Genomic DNA, 10,876 nt, shown 5'->3' with positions numbered 1-10,876 from the left:
TTTTATCCCCATCTGTTTGTAGTGTTCTGCATTTTATTTGGGCTACGTAGCACTATGTTTTGATATTTCTTTTCCTCTATTTCTGTTTTTTTAAGTGCACTGTGAGACATAAGCACATGCACTTTTATGAGCAACGAGATACCCACACACTCATGTATGTATGCATGTGATGAGGCCCAAATTATGTGTGTTTGAGCCTCGAGGCTGAACCCACCGCATCCCAGGGGTCCTCAGCTGCTGCTGTGTAATGTGACACACACACACACACACACACACACACACACACACACACACACACACACACACACACACACACACACACACACACACACACACACACACACACACACACACACACACACACACACACACACACACACACACACACACACACACACACACACACACACACACATCACACACACACACACACACACACACACACACACACACACACACACACACACACACACACACACACACACACACACACACACACACACACACACACACACGCACACGCTCCAGATTTAGGGAAAGAACAAAAGAGTTCTATTTTTGCACCAAAAGAAACAAACACGAGGCGACAGGAAGTTGGATCTACTGTAACTGAATGGATTTACCATGGATGTTTCAACAAGGTTAAATATGGTCTGGCAGAGTCTCTCCACCTCATGTGGCACTAAACATTTCCCCACCAGACGCAAACAGGCCGGACGTTGAGGTGACAGATCTATATGTGCCGATCCACATGATGGACAGCAGCAAATCTTTGCTATTCTCAGATCCTGACCACCATTACTGGGGCCACACTGTCTAGCCTGAGGAAGGGGCCAACAGACAAGTAAAGTTGTCATCAGAATATAAAGAGTTTATGGTTAGTAAAACGTTTACAGAGATGTAGAGTACACCCTTGTGTTTTGGCCTGAATGCATTGTCACACAAACATTTACAAATAGCAGTTTCCCGTAATAATCAGATTTCAATGAAATGGCCACAATCAGTGGATTTACATCAACTTGAATTGTTCAGGTCAAGTTCATCTTCGGTGAACTTCCAAATGCAAATGTGCTGTATTAACAAATGGTAAGCTATCTTGACAGGGCTGACCTTTGAGGGAACAGAGAGCCAGAGAATCCAAAATGGCGGAAGCTATCATAGCTTATTAGCGGTGTTGCTCCTTCCACATTTATTTCACCTCCTCTGTAAGAATATAAACTGCTCCACAAAACAGGTCTGAAAACACATTTGATACTTGAATACATGGTGCAGAGGAGTTTCCTCGAGACAACTATGTGAACTCACCAAAGCTAACTGAACTGTTTACAATATTATCACTGGCACAAAAATATTTAGGTCACAAAAGAGCCCAAACTACTCCTGAAAGAAGTCTCCAAGCTTCAAGCACCACCTAATTTTGGAGGTCATATATGTGGGTGAACTTTGCTGAGGCGTTTCTGATATCATCCTCATGCCCTCAGCTTCAGTCTCATTGAATTCTATGATGATAAGACATCGCTCTAGAGTATATATTTTACATTGCTATATCGTGCCAAACCAAACAGCGGGAGCCAAGCCACTCCTTCAAAAAGCCCACAACCACGCACAGTGGATGCACGCACACACACACACACACACACACACACACACACACACACACACACACACACACACACACACACACACCACACACACACACACACACACACACACACACACACACCACACACACACACACACACACACACACACACACACACACACACACACACACACACACACACACACACACACACACACACACACACACACACACACACACACACACACACACACACACACACACACACACACACACACACACACACACACACACACACAAGTTTGATATGATCATCAGTACTGCCCCGGCGCTGCAGCTAAACTCACTCCAAAACCTAATGATAACAGGGCAGTATCCCACACACACTCTTTAAAATTCTGAACACACGCTTGGATCTTCACAGAAAAACAAAATTCCCAGCAAACCTTTACCAAATGTTCTCCTTCTTCACAAACAGTGTTTATACAAATATGAAGATATTGTCACACGGTATGTGGCTGAAACAAATGCACAAAAGTCGATCATGGTCGAGCTGAAAGTCCATTAATTACCTTGGAAATAGTTGTAAGAAAACCTTTTTTTAGCAATCATAACAGGAATCATATTTGTGTACCCAAATTGTACACGAGTAGCCTGTCTGGGCCATGTTTCACACTGAATGGTTTAGGCCCAAAATACATTTCTGACCTCCTGCTAAATTATGAACCATCCAGATCTCTCAGGTCTTCAGGGACTGGTCAGCTTTCTGTCCCCAGAGTCAGAACTAAACATGGAGAAGCAGCGTTCAGTTATTATGCTCCAAATATCTGGAACAAACTCCCAGAAACCTGCAGGTCCGCTGCAACTCTGACTACTTTTAAATCCAGGCTGAAGACTTTTCTTTTTGTCGCTGCTTTTAATTGAACTATTCATATCTTAGACTGCACTGTAACTTTTATCCATGTACTTTTTTCTTTTAATGTTTAATTGACTGCACTGTAACTTTTATCCATGTATTTTTTCTTTTAATGTTTATTTTATTAGCTTTTCTTTTTAATGACTGATTTTAAATGCCATTTTCTTAATCTCTTTCATTTTTTGTAAAGCACTTTGAATTGCCTTGTGTTGAAAAGTGCTATATAAATAAACTTGCCTTGCCTTGCCTTGCCTTGTATCCATAGATATATCTTGTTTTTATATCTATACATTTGTGAGTTTTGCTAATGTTTCAGGCTCTGCTAAACAGTAGTATTTTTATCAAACAAAACTATGACTAAATGTGTTTGCAACTATATGTATTCTTGCATTGTTAAGATGAAGCTAGAAGAGACGTCAAACACTTACAGTGACTTTATGAACAAATCTGAACAGTTTTATTTAGCTACTACTAAAGTCTCTTTTTAGAAGACTGCACAGAAAAAAATGGAAGCAAACAAAAAGAATCATCTCATATTCCACTATTTATATTCCAGTAAACACATTTAGGTTGTATAATAAAATGACTGTTTCTGAAGTTTCGAGGAATTAGTTTGAGCTGACCTCAGATTTATGATCCTGGCTCTCGAGAGTTGGCTGTGGGTCAACATTGGAGCCTCGTGCCACAAGACATTTAGTTTTCCACCAATTTCAACGGAGAGGAACACGAGCGTGAAGAACACAAAAGCCCATAAGAGCCTGGGAATGATTAATTGTCATAAAATCACTACGAGAACATTTATTTTGGAAACCTCCACATAGCTGTCTAACCATCAGTTGAGTGCTGGCCTGGTTTTTTGGTACAGACCAAACAGGAAAAAGTGATGTACAGGACGCTAGATATGCTGTACTTTTGGTATGCCTCAAATATGAGCACTGAGATAATAACAAGTGTTCTACAGTATGTCTGAACCAGAACTTTCCAGACCCCAAAGACCAGATTATATAACGTTACAGCCAAGAAGTAGAGGTAGTAACACTAGCAAACATACCATTTTGGAACCAAATGAACTATATGGCCGAACAAATATGGACAATTAAACGTTATAGCCAAACTTCAAATGGTTGATGGACTTCTCATTCCAAAATGATGGGTATTAGTGCTCCACTCTTCTAGTTTAGGGCTTTCCATCAGATGTTTTAACCTTAGCCACAACAGGATTAGCGCGTCAGCCCACCAATGTTGGGTGATGAAGCATGGCTTTAGACTGGGATTAAGTTCATCCTACAGGGGTTGGATGGGGTGGAGGTCAGGCAAGGTTTCAAGTTCTGTCACAACAAACTGGGAAAACTATTTCTATATACAGCAGACCATGTTCACAGGGCATTGTGATGTTAAAAAAGGGCAACGGTACCCTAAACTACAGGTACAAAGTTGAAATCACAATGTTATCTTAAATATAAATAATTCTGCCGATGAGGTTATGTTTTCTGTTTGTCAGCAGGATCATGGAAAAACTATACTGCGATTTTCCTGGAACTAGGTGAAAGGTTGTAGCAGGGTCCGAGGAAGAACCCAGTAGTTTGAATCAGATCCGGATCAAAGGGGGAGAAAAAGCATTATTCTACTCTTATTGAAACGGCCTTGGCCAAAGTTTGCCCTCTTTGTTAGTTGTATATTGCATCATTAGTACGTTTAAATAAAACTCTGGTGTGATTCAACCCCTGGTCAGGTTTGTTTGGACAATTGAGAACTCAGTATTAACCACAGACCGTTTGTAAGAGGTGATCCTTGACCATTTCAAAGAGAAACCTACGGTATTTCGGTTCGATTGCAGTAAGAACATAAGCAACCCAATTACAGGAAGTGAAAATGCATGTGTGGGCATCGGTTGAGCTGGACACAGGTAAAGGAGAGGATAATATAAGAAGGAAAGGACAGAGTGGGACTTCAGCAAAAGATTGAAGTTGAACATGCGTAATATACTAAAGAAAGTCAACAAATATAGTGACATTTATAAAGTAATTTTGAAATAAGACTAAACAGATTTGTGTACAGTAAAAGCAATATTTCAAAGTACAGATTCTTTGCATTGAAGTTGCAGATTTCAGCGCTTCGACACAGCAATCCTTTAGCAATCTTTTTTTGTGTTGGTTTGCCTTAATATGGCACGGTGAAACCGAAAACCAGACTAAATAGAAAACAAACCAGCAGTTTCAATTTCACTCGTTCAGACTAGCCAAAAGGACGATGGCTTGAGAAAGCGCCAATATATTTCCTTGAGGTGCCGAGCCCAAACCAACCTCAGCAGCCCAAGGCAAGAAGAACCAAAAAAAGTCCACATACTTTTGATTATACAGGGTGACAGACCACGAACCATGCAGGCATGTGAATAGAATCGTACTGCACACTCAATTGAACACTATCATACAATCAAGTTCAGAGAAGCACATGTAAACAGATCATACTGTAACGTTCCATATATGACAGTGAGATATCTGGAGTGGTTTTCATGTTGTTTACCTTTGGTCGGCTAACACTGCTCAGTCCCGCTCCAACACGGCAGAGTGGAGGAATTCAATCACCCTGCAGAGACACAGAGAGAGAATTTGTATTATTTTACATGATCAAATTTCCTTTTGACAGACAGGGAAGCAAGCAAACTTCCTCCTTGCTACTTTAAGGGGGATGTGAATGGTTCAATATTTCCGGATTGTAATCAGTCATAGTTTTTTGATAAACACTTAGTCATCTTTGGAAAAATGCATGTTTGTTTTTGTGTGTGTCATCTTTGTGGGTCCAGTATTCATAGCTAACTGGAAGCAGGGGGAAACTGGTAGCCTAGCCCCATCAAAGGCCAACTCTACAACCACACACACACACACCTAGCAGCTGTCCAAATGTCCTGTCAGCAGGTGGCACTAGTGTGTGTGTTTCTATCATGCTGAGCAGGCTGGATATGTGTGACCTAAAAATAACTGACGGCAACTTAAATACACTCCCATAGTCCCTCTCGACCCACTGCTCTCCTTTACATCCTTTCCCTTCATTTTTATTTTCCCGCATCAGATACAATTGGGGACATTTTACACACTTCACAGCTTATCATGTCATGCAGTAGTCATGTCTGACCTTTATCGGGAATGGTACACAAGCAAAGGGAGTAGAATGAATGGATGTGTGTGTTTCACAAACTAACCATGTCATAAAAATACCCAACCCCAACATGTCACATGCACATAGCAAAACGACACACTCCAATCCTTGCTTGCATAAGATCATTAGCTGCTCTCATATGATCAGTAGCTGATGGTTGAAACAACAAGAACACCGTTGTTGGGACCAAAGCATGATTATCTACTCTCTACCATTGCAGAGCCTCAGTTCGTCAAGGTTACTCATTGAATTCCCAGTCTTTGGATAGAAACAAGAACCTCTACCGTAACTAGCCTGCGTCCTGAACCTGGAAATGTGTCTGCAGCATGCCGATGTCATTTGTTAATGCCAACAAATCTCATCAAAATACCTGATGTAGCTCATGACTTGTGCCATTGTCATCCAGAAACTATTACTAAATAAAAAGTGTCCACTGGTTCGCCTGAAGGTCTGTACTAGGTAATGGAAAGATTATACATGGTACAAAGAATGGCTCTTAGCTGTAAGCGCACAGCTATGCAAGCTTAACACACTGCTAGTTGAAGACAGGGGAAGGCCAATGAAGGTTTCTACTGGAAAACGGTACTGGATAAAAGACAAAAAATGTTAATAAAAATTGCTAGCTGGCACAAAATTGGTCATTAAAACATAATATATCAAATAAATTAAAAAAAACTGTCCCAAAACAGCTGTACAGATTCTGTAGATAATCATGGTTTCTTCGAATAAGAAGGATAAACAAAAAAGTGGATCGAAAAATGTTCGTAAAAACTTGGAACCGTGTTAGTAAAGATTGCCATAGCAACATAATGTTTAACTGAAACCATATGTCGGAGTTCCCTTTCCATGAACTTTTGTACTTTATGCATCCTTCCTTCATGTGGTAACATCCAGATGGACACACATGCAACTCATTCCAGGAATTAAAATCTGATGTGTCATTTAAAACAGTTCCTCATCCCACAAGAAAGGATAAAGAAGTATTAGCTAATAACTCTGTGTCAAAACAGCTCGTGGTTGACCATCTGCCCTCTGTAAATAACTCTGAGGAGGATCAGTGTGCTGGATGTCTTTGATTGTGGGTTAATCACACTCTGTTCCTGCTAAAAATATCATTAAGTTGTGGTTAGTGTCTCTTAATGAGTGTCTTTGATTCAGAGTTTTCCGACGATCTGGTGGATCGTCTTTCCTGTAACAGTTTATTTGTTGGTTTGGGATTGTCTTTTGTCTACCAGGATTAATAGCAAACAGCTTGTACCTCTGCGTTGGCCTTTAAAACACCAACAAAAGAAAACAAATAAAGTGCACTAGCTATTATTTGGTAAACAATTGAGAATGATGATTAAAGACGCCATTTTAGCTTTATTTTGCCCCTTGTACAAGCTGCATGCAAACCAAGGCATCACACTTGATTTGTTATAAAGCTTCAGCTGACGATCATTAAAAGGAAAGGAAGAGGTAATCCTCAGTTTTGAGAAGTTGAAACCAGAGAACGTTTGGCATATTTGTCTAAAAAGATGATGCAAACAATATGTATTGATGTATTATTCGATAGATGTTGTAGATGTGTTTTTCCTTATTGGTTGACTCGTATTTACATAATCAACAAATGTGTGAGGTTGCCATATCTTTATATCCAAGAAATAGGACCTCATGCATATTACATTACATTGCAATTAGCTGATGCTTTTATCCAAAGCGACTTACAATAAGTGCATTCGACCAGGAAGATACAACCTTGAAGAAAACAGAATCATATAAGTACATCTGGGGGGCATACTACGAAGCAGGATTTTCACCTAGCCGGCTAAATTCAGGGGAAACTCCGGCTTTCCGGTCCTACGAAGCTGGTTCTCTTTTTAGCGGGCTAGATCTCCATGGTAACTTATGCTTAGCGGCTAACCTGGTCGGGACGAGGTTAGGTTGCAGGCTAAGAGCTCAACTCAGTGAAAGCACCGCCTGCTGACCAATCAGAGCTCAGTGTGCGGAGTTTAAAGCGATCAAGTCATATTACAGGAGAAAGAAAATACAGAAAAGCTGCCGTCGCAGGAAAGACGGCCGGCAAAAATCACCGACTGTGTGAACGTGAACATGAATAGAATATCAGCTCCATCTTCAGAGCAATCTGACTATTATAACATTAGCGTTAAGAAAGCTTACTTAAATATCTGCCACAACATAAGTAACCGGATCAGAGTAACATTAAGTACAGTCCGCGGCATATCACATCATAATGTATCATATATTTCCTTATCTGAGTCAGCTGAGCCGTATCTGGCCGTGCAACACTCACAGTGTCACATACTGTATGCAGAAGTATTATTTTAAGCAACACATTAAGTTGACGAAACACTCGAGTCAAATGTAATTAAAGTCAGATCGTGTTTTAGACGGGCAGTGATATCATAAACCTGTTAATGTACGCATTCAAACACTTGTTCTTTTACCAGCTGTATTCACCTTGCAGGTGCAGCTCTGTGGCTTTGATCCTGGATAAAGTGTTTAAGTCATGGATGTTTAAAGTTTAACTTCTTCATTTTTGACTAGTATTAAAGTTCACTTTTCATTCAGGAAGTATGACGCTGCGCTGTCAGTGCGCTTCTCCATGTCTGTGATTGGTCGAATGCTCCAGATACCACCCCTTTCATGTGAACGCGCACCTAACTAGATAGGACACGGCTGGCTTGAGCGATCCACTTGATAACCAGCGTCGTAGTACAGTTTAGCGAGAGCGCGTATGTTTTGGATTAGGCCAACCGGCTAACTCAAACATATCCAGGTTAGGTTGAACCAGCTTCGTAGTACAGGCCCCAGGTTTCATAGAGCCAAAACATTTCAAGTGCTACTCAACTAGCTTTAGATAAGCCAATGCTTTGTTAGTCATTTTATTGCTCGATTTGCATATCTTTTCAGATTCAAGTTTCCCCATCTTTATCAATTTTTTTTTGGTGCCAGTTTCGAGTAAAAAATGGTTGATCATTTAAGCAATACTTGGCTATCTTCAACCTACACATTCATGTAGTTGATTTTGAGTTGGTTTGCTAAATATCTTTCATAGTCTTGAGGTCATTGTTTTCTGTTGAATATTAAAATGTTTTCCTGAGGCTTTTTAATACTGAGACTCAGCTCTCCCTCCAGCTGATTTAATACTCTTCTGTTGCCTAACCGGAGCATTAAAGGGTATTATGAAACAACATGACCTGCCAAAACAGAGGCTTTAAAATCACAGATTGAAAACAATGGCTTTACCTCTCCATCATAATGAGAGTTGGAAATCTACTTTCTGCAGTTAATAGTGCTTCTAATGCCATGATGCGACGTTCCACAACAAATTATCTGAATAATTGGCAAACATTTAATTGAAGACATTGTTACAACATTGTAATGCATTGCGTAAATCAATCAAATCTCATATGAGTGTTGTTATTGTGCGGACACTAAGGGTTTTACAGGTTATGTAGACAGAGAGAGGTTTTGGGGTAGAAACCGTTTGGATTCAGCACAGAAAAAGGAAACTTCAACCAGAATCAGATGTGCTCTTTTAAAGATGAGTATTGCAGTGCGAGTAAATGCCCGTATATGTATGTGACTCCAAGTCTGTTCATCTAATCCAGTAAACCTGAAAGCAGATTAAAAAGTCAGGCAATCATCAATAACAATTAGCTAGTTCCTTAAATGAATACTACAAAAACCAGAATGAGTTTGAATGAGACTGAATAAGCTCTGCTCAATAACACAACTTATTACGTAGCATAATTCATCATTTAAATCAAAACCTAAATATGTGTTGTCCAAATAAACAGTTATTTATTTGTATGTTGCTGTTTATATCTACTTAGAACTATCTTTTTTTTAATTCTTTGAAAATGGTTATTGTTATAAAAGCAGTATGTGTCAGTTCAAGTTCAAACAGTCACGTTGTAGTCCGGTGCTTTTACTGGGAATGTTCACTGAACACTGCATAACTGGGAAATATGAGTTCATTTGAGCCTGGAGGAGTGTGTCTGTGTGTCTGTGTGTGTACTGCTATTTTTGTGAGGACCAACTTCAGTTTGCTCCTCACCTTTTCAGGGGAACTGAAGCCGTTAACTACGCTCTTATAAAAGCCACCAGACTCCAGTGATTTAGGGAGTCAGGGAAAGCATTTTCATCAATGAGGGACCTTAGAAGTATATTACAATGTGTGTGTGTGTGTGACATACTTGCAGCTGAGAAGCTTAAGGCATAGGGGTGTTAGATAACCCCCCTAACGCACCTATTTAGAACAGCTTGCCTCTCGCCCGCAGTCAGTTTAGTCTACAGCAGCTGAATGCCGCAGACATATAGAGAGACAGCTCGACATTTTAAATCTACTCCACACTGTGTCTCAGGTCCACTGGGAATCAAACCCTCAACACTGCCAGTGCCTTACTGCTGACATGCATAAAGAAATGATATACTGGTCTGCCTGGCAACAAGCTAACATATACACTTAAAATCTATCTAACACAGCACTATACACACACACCCTCGGGTTGAATCTGCAGCCTGCTTGCTTTATTCAAATAGGGTACAAGCTGCCAGCACTCAAGGGCAGAAAACATAGAATACAAATAGAATACAACTGGTAATCATCTGTAGACACTGCAGTGTTAAGAAATGCTCCTTCACTGAGGAACATTTAATGATCAAGATGGATTTAAAGTCACATTACAGTTACAAATGTTGCAACTGCTGGGTGCAAAACATCAGCAGCTCGATGATGGCATTTCCTCTTTATCCAATCTGGCACGCTGAAGAATTGCTGACATGCCAACATTGTGCAAACATATTTCCTCCATAAGGGTCAGAGTGTAAATGCAACATCTTCCTTTACTTCAATGACTGAAGAGGAAGCAGTAAAACAAACTGATTGAAATAAATGAATGTTGACGGATACATATGTTTGTCTTCATGACCAAACCTTTATACAGTACATTACATTGCATTGCATTTAGCTGAGGCTTTTATCCAAAGCACCAATAAGTTCGTTCGACCAAGAAGATACAACCTTGAAGAAAACAGAATCATATAAGTACATCAGGTTTCATAGAGCCAAACATTTCAAGTGCTTCTCAACTGGCTTTAGATAAGCCAGCCCTTTGTTAGTATATAAGTGCTTTGTTAATAGTTCTATCGCTCGAAGTGGAGTCGAAAGAGATGAGTTTTCAGTCTGCGCCGGAAGATGTGTAAGCTATCTGCTG

Source organism: Gymnodraco acuticeps, unplaced genomic scaffold (genome assembly GCF_902827175.1).
Source record: "Gymnodraco acuticeps unplaced genomic scaffold, fGymAcu1.1, whole genome shotgun sequence".
In the NCBI taxonomy this organism is placed as follows: Eukaryota; Metazoa; Chordata; class Actinopteri; order Perciformes; family Bathydraconidae; genus Gymnodraco; species Gymnodraco acuticeps.
The sequence above is the reverse complement of the archived record's forward strand: the minus strand, read 5'-3'. Positions refer to the sequence as shown.